Consider the following 17,569-nt stretch of genomic DNA (forward strand, 5'->3'; position numbering starts at 1 on the left):
CTAGGCAGAGGTCTTAACTTTTGAGAATGGGGACACTGAGACTGAGATACGGAAAACTCCAACACCCTCATCTCTTGGCTCCTAGGCTTGGGTTCTAACCAAGTCTGCCAAAAATGTATGGTTTGAATTTGGACTTGAGTTTCCAGGAGTGTCCTTAGGATTTGTATCATTGAAAGACATCAGTTTACCATTTGAACAAAAGTCTTTTTAGACCCTATTTGGGCCAGTCAACTTAGTCATTTCAGGTCTTTTTCTTCTTATCCTTTTGAACTCTGAGGTTTTCCTTTGTCTTAGGAAAGTGAACATTAGGCAAGGGAGAAGGCAGGTACTGTCTGACCCCTGATGTGGAGGGCTTTCCCTTCTCTAATGAAATACTTTCTGAATAGAAGGAAGGTTCAAAGGGAAAGAAAGAAAGAAGTCATGAATTCCTTTGATCTTCACAGAAGCCCTGGGAGGCAGGTATAAAAATGATGATCTGTATATAGGAAAATAAACATGGGGAAGATCTGAACCCAGACCTCCTCTGACCGTTGTATGCAGTCACACTGCCTCAAGAAAAAGTTAAAGTTTCTTCAACACTTTGAATTAAAAATCACTTTTCATAGATGATCACCGCAACAGCTCTCAGTGAGGGAGGCACTAGCAGTTGGGTAATCTCCGTTTACCAATGTGGAGATTGGCATTTTAAGAGATTTAAATGAAACGTCATACTGTCACCAGCACAGCAGCAGCAACAGCAGTTTCCATTTTTACAAAACCCCTGCTCTGAAAAGCAAGTCCAGAGGTGTGACTAGAACGGGGTCAGTGTCCTCCTTTTAGAAGCTGGAGCCTAGAAAGTCACAAAGCCAATCACTGCTGAACCTGGGACTGCACTGTGGGCTCCTTCCTCAGACCAAATGAATGAAGAGTGGAATTACGGATGTTTGTGGAGGGCTTTCACTTCGTGCAGAGGACACACAACATTGTACATATGGTGAGGTTCAGAAAGGGGGAACGGGCTATACCTGGGATTGCATTCACTGAGGAAATACCCTCTGCTAAAGCCGATTGGTGCCTTCTCTGTAACATATGGTCCTGCTATGAGGTCCCATGATGTGTGCAGGGTCTCACATTGTGCATTCCTAGCAAGCCTGCTGAGACCCCTGTGCCATCTTTTAAAATTATTCAGGTTGAAAGGAAATCAGCACTTTGAATGACAATGTAGGGAAAAGGTTCTTTTTTAATTGCTTTGCTGCTAAATCCCGTTAGAGGTCAGGCTTCTTTTGCTGATAACACCTGCGCGCCCCAGGCATACACACACTTATATATGTATACATACATATACATATATACACACACGTGTGATATACATGACACATCTCCAACCTAAGGAAGGTGCCTGTTAGAAATAAGTGCTCGGAGAGCCTCAAGTATAGTCTTGGTGGTCAGTTCCTAAGTGACCTGAGGCCAGTCATTCCAGCTCTGCTCTTCAGTCTCTTCATCTGCCAAAAGGATAGACATTTATACCCTCCTCCTCATAGGGCAGCATTGAGGAAAGCACTTTGTCAATATGAAAAAGGGATAGAAGCATGAGTAATGTCCAGATTTGTTTCCTTTGTGTGTGAGTGGTTCTTCCCCATTGCCTTCCTAACTTTCCAGCCTCCCTTTGGCTCCTGTTTTCCGGTCTCTCTGCCTCCTCTCCTACTCATTCTTGCTTCAGTTCAGTTTTTTAAAATGTTTATCAAACACTTAATGTGTTCCCAGCCTGCCCTCACAGGAGAGGAGCCAAGCCCTCTGCACTTCTCATGCTGGCTCGTCTCTCTCATTTCCTTTCTAAAGAGACAGTAGGTTCCTTGAGGACATTGTGCCTTCCTCTTATTTGGGATCCCACACAGTGCCTCCCCCTGGTAGGTACCCAGGAAAAGTTTGCTGCATTCACTTGATATCCTTAGGAGTTTGAAGAACTAAACCAGATTTAGGTATGATTATTACCCTTAAACCTTTAACAATTGACTGCCCTTGAGAGAGTGGTCGAGCCTGCAGCCTTTGTACAAACCTTTGGAAACCTTCAAGCACTATATAAGTGCCATTATTGGAGCTCTCATTAACATTAGACTGCAAACAGCCAGATTTCCAAGCTTTCCTTAGGTTTAGAGTCCTTTAGAAGGGTAAGTATAGAAAAAGTGAAGGTTTATATGGATGGTGGTTACTAACTTAGGATGCTGTTAGTGTGTCTCACTGGCCAGCCAGTGACTTCATGCAGACATGAACCTTCAGAGCACATGGAAGAAAATGGACTCCATTTTTAAAGGTCATCCTTGGTAGTTACAGAATTGTGCATGTCCAAACATCAACATTCCATACCACAAGATCGGTATTCAACTGAAGCGGTTTTTTAAATACTTGAGTGAAAATGAGTCTTATTGTAAAAAGAAATGAAATGCAAGCTAAAAAAAAAAGCAAGAGAATGATGACAAGTCCCCACCCTTTTACAATGGTAGACTTATTTTTCTTTTATACATAATAATGATGCTGTGAGCGGCCACATGGCATGGAGACTTGAGTTCACATCTCAGCTTTTCCTTATCTAGACCTCAGTTTTTTCCTTTGTAAGATGAGGGAACCGAATTAGGTGGATGCTAACGTTCCTGGTAGTTCAAAATCCTGTGCACCTAACAGGTTGTGTTTAACTAGGGATCTATAGGTGGAAGAGGAGGATGGGCTAGTTCTGTGGCAGGTGCTGCTTCCATAGACACTTCCTAGTTAGGCAACCTTGGACAAATCCCCAAGCTTTAGGTCCTTGAAAGACCCTTTGGTTTAGTGTGGAAGATACAGACCCAAGAGAGTGGCATGAAGTCAGGGGCTTCACTTGCTTCATTTGTAAAATGACCAGATTACACCTAGGAACTCAAGCTTAGAGGCTGGGAAAGGATGGTCAGGGAGGAGGGTGGCATCGGAGCCAAGGCTTGAAAGATGAGTTGGACAACAAAAGAAGGGCTGGGGAAAGGGCATTCTAGGCATTGGAAACAGCAGGAGCAAAGGTGTGGAAAGGGGAAAGTGTGAATTGTATTGTGGATAGCATGTAGTCCAAATTCACTGGGATATGGCAAACCTGAGGGAGAGTAGAGTGGTAAGAAATAACCTGAAAGGGAGGTCATGTTAACAATACAACAGCACTTTAGAATAGTTTAGAGACAGTCATTTAATACTTCTTGATTTGTGAAATGTTCATGAAAACTCCTTTGAAGCAGTTAGGAATATTGGCTTTTATATTTGAAGAAAGATAGGAAAATTGGCCTTTCAAGCTTGTAATAGTGCCCATTTGCCTCTAGTGCATGTGCTGATTACCAGCTATTTATTTCTTGTACAACAGGCTCAGCAGAACATCATAGAACACTGTCAGTAGTTTATTTTATAAACTTGGATTATTTTATCTGTTTAAAGCCATAAAAAATGGAGAGGTAGCTTGGCATAGCAGATAGTGTGCTGTCCTTGGAAGCAAGACCACCATGATTCAAGCCCTGCCTCTGACACCTTCTTACAATGACACCAAGCAAGTTACTTAACTCTTAAATGCCCTAGACAGACTTGGAAGATCAGAAGTTGTAGAAGAGGTACCAACCATTCATAGAGGTGGAGGAAGAATAGGCATTTATTAAGCACCTCCTGTGTACCAGTTACTGTGCTAATGCTTTACAAATATGATCTCATTAGACCATGGAGGGAGTTTCCTCCCTGAGAGTTCTTTATGTCAGTAAAATCACAGATCCAGTCCCTAGTCCAGATTTTTTTTTAACTGCCTTTCTGCAGTAAAAATTCTGTAATTCCTTTTTCTTACCAATTCACACTGTCCTGTTGGCCCTGTGTCCCTGTTTTGAAAAGGGAAAGGTTGAGTGAGAGAAGTAAATCATAAACTCCTGTTGTGAGTAGCCTGCAGCTGATTTCTCTGTGCCTTGCAACCTAGTGGGAATGGTAGACACACGCAGGGGCAGAAGAGAGTCATGAGCTTAATTTTCCCCTCCTCTGAACAAGCTCTGCACTAGAAGTTTCTCCTTCTATCAGGCTAGAATTTGGATCTCTCTTCTACTTCCCCTTAAGTTGTCTTAATCAAGTGAATTTGTTACACAGTTCCCACTCCCAAGGAGCTTTTCCCTCCTCTGATTTCTTACAGTACTTAATTTATCTGGCACTCTTATTATCATCTTCCTGGTGCATGTTTATTTGTGTGCTTATCCCTTCTCCTTGTAGACTCCACCCCCCCACCCCATCCTGTCCTCACTCCTCCTTTCCATCCCCTTCACCCCTTCCATCTTGTATTCCTAAAGCCAAGGGCAGTGATTTATACTGGTAGGCCTTTAATGCCATCCTAGTTTAAAAGAGGACAGAAACATTAAATTAATAGGAAAATGGGCAAAGTGATATCACAATAAAGGAGAAGAAATAAAACCTACTAGGTTTGGTTATATGCCAACAAAACAGAGTAAAAGAAATAAAATGATCTTCAAAAATATAAAATACGCAAACTAACAGAATACCAGAGGGAGATCTTCGATAATCTGATCTGAGAAAATGAATTAGAATGGGCTCTAAAGGAAGTACCAAAGGAAAAACACTCCTGTTCCAAACTGGTTTAAAGGAAAATCTATCAAACATAAATACAAACAAACAAAAACAGGTTTAAGTGCCTATGTTACATAAATGATTTTCAAAATTGAAGAAAGAAAGCATCTTTCCAGGTTCCTTTATGAGACAAATGTAGAATGTCCCAGAAATCTTAGGGAAGTTTTAAAATTTAATAAGCTTATTGTTCTCTAGTTGAGAGGCAGTGTTGCCGTAAGACTTTTGGGACATTTTCTATAATCCTAATACTTAACCAGGTAAGGACAAAACAAAGAAAGAAATGTAAAGACCAGTATCATTAATGAGTAACAATTCAGAATGTTAAATAAAAATCTGTCAAAGAGATTATAGCAATTTATGCCGAAAATCATTCATGATGTTCATTTGTTTTGTGCCAAGAAGATTGGTTCAATAGTAGAAAAATCAGCATCATCATATTAAACTTAAATGGTGAGCTCAGTAGTTCCCCCCCACCAAAAAAAGCCTTTGGCAAAGTATGTGTTTTACATAATTTGTGCTTTAAAAACTTTTTATGGCTTTTATACATTTATGCTTTTAAGAATGAATAAACCCTATAAAGTATTGGCATAGAGTAATGATTTCTTTAATATGATAGAAAAAGTATCTAAAATCAAAAGTAAGCATTATGTGCATGAGGAAGTATTAGAAGTTTTATCAGTAAATACAAGAGTAAAGCAAAGAAACATGGTAGCTACAATTATACAAATGGAAAGAACAAACTGCCACAAAACCATCAAAACTGAAGGTTGTAAAATTATAATGACCAAGCTTGGCCCCAGGGAAAGATGTGAAAAGAAAGCTCCCTTTCCTTCTCCCACCCCCAAAACAGTCCTTTGTAGAAGTCAGGGTCTAAGGGCATAGAGCATTGCATGTAATGTCAGAATTTTTGAGGTGTTTTGCTGGATTTTACCCCCCTCTTTTAAAAACTCTTTGTTATATGTTATGGGTTTCTTGGAGGGAATGAGGAGAGGGATACAGGGGAAATGTATGTGAGGTTAAAAACAAAACATGTCAGTAAAAATCTCTGTATGCTTTGAAAAATGTTTGTGGAGCCCAGATGAGGGCTTCCATATCATCTGGGTGCTCAAACCCATGTAATACGGGAATCACTGGAGGGAACTGGGGAGGGTTAGCCTGAAGAAGAGAAGACTTTGGGGAGAACCTTTGAATGGCCGTGGGCTAGAGAAGGAGGCATACATTTTTTGCTTGACCCCAGAAGAGGCCAGGAACAATGGGACAGAGTTGCAGAAGAGCAGTGTTTGCTGAGGTGCCCATTGATCATTGCACATTTATTAATTGGCTCCTATGTGAACAGGCACTGTGAAGGCTTGGGGACCATAAAGACAGCAAGGGACAGACCCTGCTTTCAGGGCACTCATCCTCTACTGCTGGAGCTGTGTCCAGAGCAAATGCAGGAGCCTGGAGTGGGGCACTAGCAACTGGGAGGAGCAGGAAAGAAAGAAGGCATCTGAGAGACAGGGATGAGGAGAAGGTGTTCTTATGAAACACCTTCTCACATGGGCACAGTCCATGCAAAGACATGGAGATGGGCAGTGGAGTGTCAGGTGACAGGAATAGCAGGAAGGCTATATGGTAGGATTCAGAAAGGGGAATAATGTACACTGCGGCTGGGAAGACAGCGATGTTGTCAGGGCTTTGAAAGCCAAAATTATTGTTTATATTTGATCCTAGAAGAGCGGGTATTCTTTACCAGTGATCTATGAACTTTAAAAAAGTGTGTGTATGTGTGTGTGTGTGTGTGTGTGTACGTGTGTACATATATGTATATATTTTAACTCTAATATAATTTTTTTCCTCTATAATTTTATGTGCACATTTTATTTTAGACATTTGAAAGCATGCCTCTGTGAAGGGGTTCCATAGACTTCCCTGGACTGACTGCCCAAAGGGTAGGCATTGCAGTAGAGTTTATTGAGTAAGGGTATGACAAGTTTAAACTTTTACTTTAGGAAAATCACCAGGTGGGTAGAGGAAGAATTGGGGTGGGAGGTGTTAAGCTGGAAAACCAAGGAGGATGTCATTACAATGGGCTATTACAATCATACAAAGATGAAGGCCTGAACTAAGGTGATGGCCAATGAAGAGGAGAGGAAGGAAAGATGGAATGGGAGACAGGGTGCAGAGATCAAAACAAGGTTTGGCAACTGACTGACTCTGTGGAATGAGGAAGAGTGAGGAGTTAGGATGGCACTGGAATTGTGACCTCTAGCATCTTCTGACAAATAGGAAAGTTTCAAAAGGATGCCATTTTGGGTTGAAAGGTAACGATAATGGTTCCTGGTCTGTTTTGGGCATGCTGAACGTCAGGAACAATTGCCTAAAAATCAGGGCTTCCACATGATTGAATGGAAGCAGTCTCTTCATTGGACGCATACTGTCAGAAGCCAGAGACTCCCATGGTAGAGATGACAACATCAGAGCAGGTATAGGGATTCTGAGGCCCCAACCAGTTCTGTGATTATTCTGTATTCTATAATGGCAGTTTAAAAATTAAATATAAAATGTTCTAATAAATATTTTGGTTAATTGAATATTATATTAATCTATTAGAGGGTATGTTATTAGCATTTTAAAAAGTATATATCCATATATATGTGTATATATATATATATATATGTAGTTCTTTGTTGAGTTAGCAGTTCATATAGATTAAATTTCCCTTGGGTCCTGCTTTTTAAGTTTTCATTATTGACTAAAAATAAAGAGAATGTGTTCTAATATAGTGTAGAGTTTTATTACAGAATGGGCAGCAAGCACAATGAACTGTCTCCACTGGGCGAGAATGAATTTTCTCTTCCTAGTGTCTGATGTTGAGGTAAAAAGTGGATGATTACTCGCTGGAAATGTTGTAGAAGGGGGATGTATTTTGAAAAGGGGTTGGACTTAGACAACTTGAGAAGTTCTTTCTAACTCTGGTGTTCTGTGACTTAAAAAAAATCTTCTTTTAAATTAATTAACAAATATTTATCATTTTAAAATGTAATTCTCTGTCTTTAATGTACAGATAAAGAAATAATCATAAAATACTTTGTTCAGTTACATACAACAGCAACAGAAATGCTTGTTTTCATTCAGCCCTTTCCCCTCAAATCATTCTTTGTCCATCATCCTTTACCAATTGACCTGGAATTTTGTTCACTCCCAAGTGGCATATACTTTGGAAGTGGATACTAGTTCACAGAGATACTAATGTGGACAATTTTCCAAATTCACAGATAATTTTTAATAAAGAACATACTTAAGGTAAAAATGTTCCCTTTTTGCTGATTAATACTCCCTTGACATTTTTTCCTTAATTAAGATCATCTGACATTTGGCAATAGGATCATGATTTAAAACTCTCTGGGGCCCATGGCTCTTAATGGGGATGAAATAATATGAGAGTGTTAATTTTTTACAACAGAGTCTACGAATGACAGTGTCAACATAGACCATGTTGACTGTACTCAATCAAATACTTGTTAAGTGGAGATTTTGCCCTCTTATCTTATTAAGTAAATTATATGGTCTTTTCTTTTTTTCTTTTTTTTTTTTATGGAAACCTTTGGTGTGGAGATGTAAAACAGCAATTTCTTGGCTCTCCAGCGTGACATAGTTGAGAGCCGAGATTAGAGAAACCCTGTCGAGTTGCTAATACTCGAGGGCATCCCCAGCTAGAGAAGTATGTGAATTTAGGCATGGGAGGAAGGAAGGATCTGTTTTAAATTTAGTGTAGGGTCACTGCCTCTTAATGATAGATTAAACAAGGGAGGGGGCAGGATGAATAGGGCTGTGCCGTGCAGAGCACTAATACCACAAGCCTATGGTTTGCGCTGGTTATTTAATGTCCTTTCCCATATGTTTTTGAATAGAGCAGGTTATGGCAGGGATGAGCTAAGGAATAGCTTTGTTAGTGAACAAATAGGAGTAATTTTTATAACAGCAGACTTGAGTGTGTCGGTTTTGAAGGCTCCCTCGTTTCCACCAGAATAGAGCCCTTGGTCATTCAGAGCCCAGGCTTTGCTCCCTGATTGCTCCCAGAATGTGCCAGCACCAGAGTGGAGGGATGGGATTTCTGGTCAAAGTCTCTAATTCTTCTCCACAAAGATTGAGGGAGTCCTGACTCTTGTGGATGCAAAGAGCAGTGTGACCACTCCTCCTGTCTGAGCACTTAGAGCTCAGAGGGGGACAGACGGAACTGACACCCAAGTGAATGGGATGGTCAGATCAAAGCCTTGTGGGATGCCTCCCTTGGAATTTTCAGTGTCCTTTGGGAGCTGGGAATTTAAAAAATGTCTGTTCACAGTTGGTAGGTGCCTCAGGTCAGTGTTTTTACCCTGCCCTAGCTTCTCCATGACCCAGGCAGCTCCCGGCAGCAGGTGGCTCGGCTACTGCACCTGAAGAGTCAATCAGGCCCTGGGAAAGTCGTTTCCTTTCTAACATCAGATTCCCCATCTGTAAAATGAGGCTAAGAATCCTGAGACTGCCCACCTCCAGGGGCATTTGGAAGAAAGTGTGTGCAATGAAGTCACCCAATAAACCATGTGCTAGACAGGCATCGTACTAAGCCCTAGGGGCAGAGACAGAAAGGAAAGAGATAACTGCTGCCTTCCAAGAGCTTCCATTCTAATAGAAGAGACATCAATATGAATAGGTATATACCAGATATGCACTTACAGTTAGCGTTTATATAACAGTGTGAGGTTTTCATTTGAAAACAAAGCAAAACACCAACAAAAAATCTTTTGCAGCCACCTAGTACAGCCTGTACCTGCCCTGACCAGCAACAAGAGGGCATCTCACTTTTATTTAAAGAACTAAAGGAAGAGACAGCCTAGTGCTTCTTGAAGGACCCACCATTTTGTGCAGCTCTGATTGTTAACAAGTTTTTCCACACATCAAAGCCTCTTGTAAGAGGCTTATTACTGCTTAAAAGGGACCTTTTTATCCTTGCCTTTTTTTTTGGTACCTTAAAGACTTAAATTCTTGTTTGTTCATTCATTCGTTCATTCATTCGTTCATTCATTCATTCATTCATTCATTCATTCATTCATTCATTCATTCATTCATTCATTCATTCATGTGTGTTTCATCTGCAGCGCCTAGGTCTGTCAAATCTTATTCTCCTTATCTTTACCCTCCTCTCCTGCCACCTTCTCATTATCACCTGAACCAGAAGCACTGCCCTGTAACTTTTAGCTTCTTTGTTTGCCCTGACTTTTAGAACGGCCTCTCCTGGCCCACTGTTTGCAGAAGACTTTGCTCTCCAGCCTCGGCAGCTGCCATGATGCTGAGCCCTTCCTTTGTGACATATTGTGGGCACTCCAGCTCACTTCCACCAAACTGGGATCACGTCCCCTCTACTGTTGCTCTGCACTAAGGGCCCTTCCTGGCCCTCCCCTCCTCTCCCCTCCCCACTTCTCTAGGTAGGAAGGGTTTCTTGCAGGAGAATAGAAACTCCTTGAGGTTATTTATTTCCCCAGCTCTTAACATTTGGCTTTGCCCATAATACTTGCTTAATAAATGCTTTTTCATTCATTCTGTTCAAGGAAGCATATATCTGCTGTATACATCTATGTCTAGAAGCACGAGATGTGCAGATTTAGAGACATCTCCATTCCAAGTGTTTATGGGAACTACTTCTTCTGACCTATAGTAGAGCCTTCTGAGCTCATAATGGTCTGATCAGTCACAGTCAGATACAATGTACCTTGACCCCAACTTAGTGATGTTATTTTGACCCTCTTCAAGAGCCATTGACAACAGTCAACCAACCAGGCCCTGCCTGGATCAAAAAAGGAAAATAGTCCCTGTCTTTAAGGAGCTTGCATTCCCCTGGGGAGCAAAATGTACACAAAGAAGTGAATTTTTAAAGAAGATGCCGAAGATATACAAAGTCCATCTAAAGCAATTTGGGAGAGATGGGTGGATGAGCCAGCACTACCGAAGGGATCCTTAGATTTAAGGGGAGAGTGCATTCTCTCCTGGGAAAGCCTCTAGCCAAGGCTGGAATCCAGAGAGAGCTTCCTGCTGGCTGAGGTGGGAGGAGTTGGGGAGGGAGGCTGTTTGTTACCTGGAGCATGGCTGGGCACAGAGGGAGTCTGGACTAGAACTACACGTCTTCACCCCCACACACTTGACCCCCAGCCAGGTTTTCTGCTTCCTACTCCACATCGTCTTCCAGTGGTCTCTGATCCCGGTCATGACTCTTACATCAGTTTCAAAATAAAAATGGGGCTAGGTAGTGGGAGTCACCTGGGAAAAGATGTTAAGACTGTAGAGCAAAAGACTTAGGGGAACGCCTCCCCCCCCCCCCCCCCATTGCTGCACTGAAGATCGAGTTTTAATTTTCCCTCTTGCTTTTAGCCCGACTTGTTTTCCTCTGAGCATTTTCATCTCTGGGTACCTCATATGCCAAGAGGCATTTGACACCAAGACCTCTCTCTCTTCCTAAGAAGTCAATAGTGCTGGTTGAAAAAATAACAATCACTGTTTGCTCTGGCAAATGGGGCTGTTTGACAGCACTTTCAGAAGAGCACTTTCTTACTAATTGACAGCTTGGACCAGCCTCTCTTCTCCAATGCACCAGTTTAACTGTTGTGCAAAGGATCATCTGCTCCCATGGCAGGGACACAAGCTTTAGGCCACTTTGACAGGTCATTCCTTCTACCTTGTTCTACTCTGGTAAAGGAACAGTTAGGAGTCACAATTCAGCAGGCCTGCCCAGTGGAATCAAAATGTTCTTTCTGGAAGGCACCAGAGAAATCCTCTGGTAAGCATGGTAGACTGAGCCAGAGAGGGCTGGGACTTAGAGAAGTCTGAGGCCCAGGGAAAGGAAGAGACCCCTGGGTCTTCAGGAAGTGAGGGGTAAAGTCCAGGCCAGCATTTATTTAGCACTTACTGTGCCCGAAGCACTGTGCTTAGTGCTGGGAATACCAAGAAAGTCAAAACCAGTTCCTACCCTCAGGGACCTCACTTTCTGATAAGGGAGACTAAATGTAAACCACCTAGAGCCTAAGAGATAGATACAAGGAAAATTGGAGGCGGGGCAACTGGGTTGCACAGTGGATAGAGTACCAGGTCTGGAGTCAGGAGGACCTGGGGTCAAATCCAACATGAGACACTTACTATAGCTGTGTGACCCTGGGCAAGTCACTTTGCCCTGTTTGCCTCAGTTTCCACATCTATAAAATGAGCTGGAGAAGGAAATGACAAACTACTCCAGTATCTTTGCCAAGAAAACCCTAAATGGGGTCAAGAGGAATCAGACATGACTCATTGACTAAATGACAGATTGGGGTTAATCTCAGAGGAAGAGGCACTCTGGGCTGGAGAGGGCTGGGAAAGCCATCTTGGAGATGGTAGGGTTTATCGGAGTCTTCAAAGGCCTGAATGAAGGAAGCCAGCAGGTACGGGGCATGGTCCTTGTGAAGGTATAAAAATTGGAGGATAGAGTATTGTCGGTAAGAAGCAGAGTGAAGGCTAGTATTTGTGGATTGTAACCTATATGAAGGGTGTTACGAGGTCAGACTAAGATCCAGGGAACTGAACCTTGAACCCACATCTCCTGTATGTACAACTTGTTTGTGTGTTTAGTATGTTTAGTACTTTAAAAATCAAAATGTCCTTTTATTTCCTGGCTTGTTTATATAATTCTAATGCTCATCAAATTCAAATGAATTGTTAGGAAATTCTTCTAGATTGTTGCCATAAAAGTATTTAAAACATTTTTTTTTAGATTTTTCTAATTATTCTTTCTGTGACTCTTGACCTTTAGTCTTATTTATTTATTTGTTTAATATTATATAACTAGTCTTATTTCTAGGTAGTATTATGGAGCATACTGGGTATTAAATCAGGAGTCTTGGGATCAAGTCTTGGCTCTACAGGATCTGAGACCATTCACCTTCCTTCACTTACTAATCCTCAGCTTGTCCAGTCTGTAAAGTGGGGAGAAGAACCACTGACATTCCCAGTCAGAATAACCAGTTAGATAGAAGTGGGTGGAGTGCAGTGGGTAGAGCCTTGGATTTGGGAATCAAAGCCCTAGTTTTCCTCAGATACCTACTAGTTAGGTGAATGCTTTTTACTTAGCTTTTTTTTTTCCTTTCCAGTTTTGCCATTTCCAAAATGGAAATAATCATCTTTATATATCTTAACTCACAAGGTGGTTGTGAGGAAAATGCTTTGTAAATAAATTGCATTGGGAGAAATGGGACTTAACACTGACATTTGAAAATGAGGGTTATACTGGGGTTGAGCCCTGGCTCAAGGTAAAAGAAAATGATTTATTCATAGGTGGTTCAGTGAATTTCTGTGGTTGGAACATGCCTGCGTCTGGTGATGAGCCTTCCTGCAGTTAGTCTTGTCTTCAGGTGACAGGTTTACAGTCTATTGTTACAGATGTCCTCAAAGTCTTCCTGAATGGGTTAGAACTTGCCAGAGCTTTTGCTAGAATTTTGAGACAGAATAAAAAGCCAGATGATTCTGAGGTTTCTAGCCATGGGTGCCTAGAAGAATGGTGGTGCCGATAACAAATGAATCTTTTACAATGTTAGTTTAGTTTTTAATGTCCTGAGGAACCAGATGAACATTTAGGTTTATCTAATAGATGTCAGTAGATCAGTGGATGGGTGGAATTTCCCTCTAGCTCAGACTGACTTCTCCTTCTTCAGACATGTCGCATGTAGCACTTTAGTCTTGGACCTTTTGTATTTTTATTAGTGATTTATGTGCTGGTCTCATCTCCCTCTCCTATAAGATTATAAGCTCCTTGAAGGTAAGTATTTGTTTATATGGCCTTTGTTTCGTTATTTCATGCCTGGTACTTGGCACAGTGAATGGAACTAGATGTCCAGAAAATTGTTAGGGTAGAGAACAGTTATTCTGAAGACCAAAAAAAAAAAAAAAAGGCAGTGTCTGACAGGAACAGCCAGTCTGGTCAGCTGAAAGAGAGAGGACTACAAAGGTCACTGGATTTAACTGTTGGGAGGCATCTTTTGAGAGGACAATTTCATTTGAGAACTAGCTTTGTCAAGACTAATAGGAGGAAGATGAAGCATCAGAGGTAGAATTGTATGTATCTCTTTTGAGGAGCTTGGTGGTCAGAGTAAGACCAGGACAGGACATAGTTACAAGTGTTCGTAGCAAAATACAGTACTAAATAAAAATTTTTTTTAAAAAGAGTCCATAACAAACTCAGGTGAAGGGTGTGTGTTGTTTGGAAGGTGGGACTACATCTGCCTAAGTACCATTTTTTCCCCCTCCTTGCATTCAAGAGAAAATTATGGCTCCTTCACATCCAGACATTAGTGAACTGTAAGCCCAGTTGTGTTCCCCTATAGTAAAAACAGTTTGGGTCTGGGATTTATTGAACATCTTTTCATGTTACATTTGTCCTAGCTACTCCCTGAAGATCTCCACTAGATTCTAATCATGAAAGGATTTTTTCCACAGTAGGAAGTGAAACCCTCTTTGGACATTTGCACACTAGGATTCAAAATTGTCACGGGTAGAATGAAGGTTATTGTCCTTGATACTAGCATAGTAATGTTAATTAGTTCCACAAATTGTTTTCAGTAGGCAGAACACTGGCAAAAACTTGCTTTAAAAAAAAAAAAAGCACTCCAGCCTGTTACCTTGAAACATCATCTTTGTTTGCTGGGAAGTGATTAGTCTAGATTTTGCCTTTTTCTAGTTACTTTATTTATGGGAAGAAAATTGCTCAATCTTTCCAACAGTTAATGAGAAGAAATATTAAGGGTCAAACACATTGAATTAGAGTTTATTGCTATCACACAGGTCGAGCCATCTACCATGAGTTTGCTAAATAGCATTTGATTATAGATGCCACCTTTGTATTTCCCTTACCCCCAGTTGTTAAAATTTGTTTGTTGGAAAGGACTTTTTAGGAGAGTTTTAACTTGCAATTTAGGAAAGCCAGTGCTATGTGCGACTATGGCTTAGATCCTTAAGCATACTCCGGGAAAAGAAGAAAGGTTCTTCTAGGCAGGTGAGAAGTATTTGAAAAGTACCCTGAATCTCAAGTCCTTGGCTTTGTTCCTTTCCTCTAAGCCTTTCATGGAGAACTTAGGGAATAGGGGCTAGCTGAAAACCAGGACCTGAACATAATTAGTTCACTGGAGATGCTGTGCAGCAAGTCCTTTCCTTAGGTATCAGCTAGAAGTATTCATCCATTCATTAGCCCCATCAATTAATCTGCAAATAATTAAACTCTTAGTCTGTGCAGAGTGCTGTGCCATAGGTACAATTCAGTCAGAGAATCAGTAATCTTTTTACATCTCATTTTTTTCTTTTATTTCTTTCACCCTGGATTGTTTTTTATTTCTCTGGAATCATGGAATATCTTCCAGAGCTAAAAGTGCCTTTGGTGATCAAATAGACCATCTCTCTTTATTTTGCAGAATAAGGAAACTGAGGCCCAGAGAAAAGAGATGAGCCCAGAGTCACACAGCTGTTTAGGACAAAACTGAGGCAGAAGCCAAGTCTTCCAACTTTTATTCCATTCTGTACTTCAGTGCCTTTTCTTTGGAGACTTTTCTTGCCCTGGTAGAAGGAGCATCAGACTCTTATGAAGAAGATACTTTGTAAAGTCTCTCAATTCTCTGATCCAATTAAAATGTTAATTTGTCTGTATTATGTTATATTCTGAGATATTCTGCTGAAATTTTAAGGAATTTTCACTAAAATATATAATGTTTAGACATCAACTTTTCTTTACAAAATCACATTTTAAAAAGAAGATATTTATGGAAAGTAAATATTTTCTTATTGGCAAAATTGAAAATATAAAATTTGTAATAGCTTTAAAGTGTCTAAGTAATTAAGTAATCCATCTTTCGCACAGTATTGTTCTTAGTATAGAAAAAGCCATGAGTGTCCGGGCAATTTGAAGTTTGGCATCAAGATGAATTTTAAAATTTTTTTACATTAGATAATTACAAGAACTAAGAAATAAGTGTCGTTTTCCATTGGAAAACAATATCGGCACCAGGAGAGGCCCAGCCAAACTCAGTTCTGTTTTAAGTTCTCTAATTACATATTTTGTTGGTCATGTACAACTGTTTCTGCCCAAAGAATTGGAAAGAAATTAAATTTTACCAGCAAAGCAACCTCGAGAAACCTGGCCTTTCATTTGGCATGTTTGACATGGACTAACTCTAGCAGGACATGAACATTAATTTTATCCAAGTCATTATTAAACAACATTCAGACCTAATTGAAACATTTGCGGATTCTTGTATCCTGAGACCATGTCGATTTAGAGTTTAATGCAAGACCAGATTTGAAAAGACCACGGAGGGTGAGCATGATCCTAAGCCAGTGCTGATCAAAGAAAGCGTGTAAGACAAAAAGGCCCTTGGGAAACATTGCCCTGGGAAGTGGTACTTGTGCATACAGAGAATTTTGTGCAAGTCTACAAAGATGAAATCCGTCCAGCAATGGCAGTCAAGCGTGCCAGCAGGCACCACCCCCAGCCTTCTAGGAGAGGCACCAAGTCCTTGATCAATTTCAATGATGACTTGAACGTGATCTGTCCACCCCATCGTCTTCACAGCTGGGCCATGTTCCCGCATTCTCTTCGAATGCTAATTTTTCCTGACCAGAATAATTTTTACCATTGCTTTGTGTGCCTTTTGGATTTTCTCTTCCCTGCAGAATTACAACTTTAAATGTTAATTAAATATAACAGTTAATAAAGATAATGGGGCGAGTTTGTTATGTCTCCATCACTTCTGTGCTGACTGCATCTATCTTGTGTTTTTGTCATTTTAGCAGTTGTCTTTTCAGACTGGTAAAAATCTGTATATGATTACAACATTCATAAGGATAGATTTACTTGGAAACAGAGGTACATTTTCCTTAAAATAGTTGATTAAAGATCATGGTTAAACAAAAGAGTCTTCTAGTTATATTTTAAAATCTAGTTGCAAATATAGCCCTTGCAATGGGTATAATCAAGCTGAGACCTGATGGGTTTTACATGGTTCCCTCCCTGAAGACTTATCTGTCTCTGTAGAAGAACTTGCTGATTCTATGGCAGCTCATTTAACCCATGTCCTCCCAGGAAACAAAGCAACCATAATACTTGTGTGTTGGCTAAAATCACTTTAACTTTGATCATTTTGTACTGCACATCAGTTTGGCATTGCACTTTGTCCCAACTGAACACACTTAACAAGGATGTGCATGCCTTTAAAAGCTAAGAAGAGAAGAGGAATGTTACTGATTGGGAGCAGTTAGAGATGAGTTACTGTTCATTTCATAATGCCCCATGGTTGTGTTTTAGAATGAAAATGGAATGTGAAGAATCCAAGCCCTTAGTGTTGTGTGTGTGTGTCCATCCTCAGAGGGTAGCCTTTTCATCTCTGTCCTGATGTATAGCCAGTGTTTGGGTGATAGATGCTTCCTAGTGTGTGTCAGCAACACGCTTTTGCAGTAGTACTTAAGAAGAACACTTCTCTGTGCCATTAAAGGAAGACTTCTTCATCCTGTTTGTGCCCTGTACTCCTTGGGTAGTTGGTCTGGTGAAGCTCCTTCTCAGAATCATACTTTTAGATGCATAAAATAAAATACATCAGATTATAAAGGAAACCAATTATCTAAATATAAAAACAAATACAAAAATATAAAAGCAAAAATGAGTCCCACGGAGTTCTGATAAGAACTGCATTTAAGGAAGTTTTTCTCTTGAAGCAAGAAGTGACTATTTTTGCCATATTTACCACCCCCTTGGTGCATTTACCACCCCCGTGGTGCATTTCTCAAATATCTTACTAAGTACTTAGCATGGCAAATAGTGTCAGAGAGTCAACATTCGAAGAGATTAGCATAGTTACATATGGTTGGGATACTGTAGGGTCAATAGTGAGGAATGACAACTCCTAACCTCAGTGTGACTGAACTAAATATTAGCACATGGTGGGCT

The 17,569-nt window shown here is 40.5% G+C and overlaps 1 protein-coding gene across 2 annotated transcripts in view; it reads left to right on the top strand.

Annotated features, from left to right (window-relative positions):
• The window catches only part of LOC138164996 (FAS-associated factor 1), a 419,323-nt gene that overhangs the window by 216,555 nt on the left and 185,199 nt on the right, over window positions 1–17,569 (top strand). The gene's annotated exons all lie outside the window — the stretch shown is intronic.

Source organism: Petaurus breviceps, unplaced genomic scaffold (genome assembly GCF_028583685.1).
Source record: "Petaurus breviceps papuanus isolate PSGF00001 unplaced genomic scaffold, PetGlider_PUasm1.0 207, whole genome shotgun sequence".
NCBI classification, from domain to species: domain Eukaryota; kingdom Metazoa; phylum Chordata; class Mammalia; order Diprotodontia; family Petauridae; genus Petaurus; species Petaurus breviceps.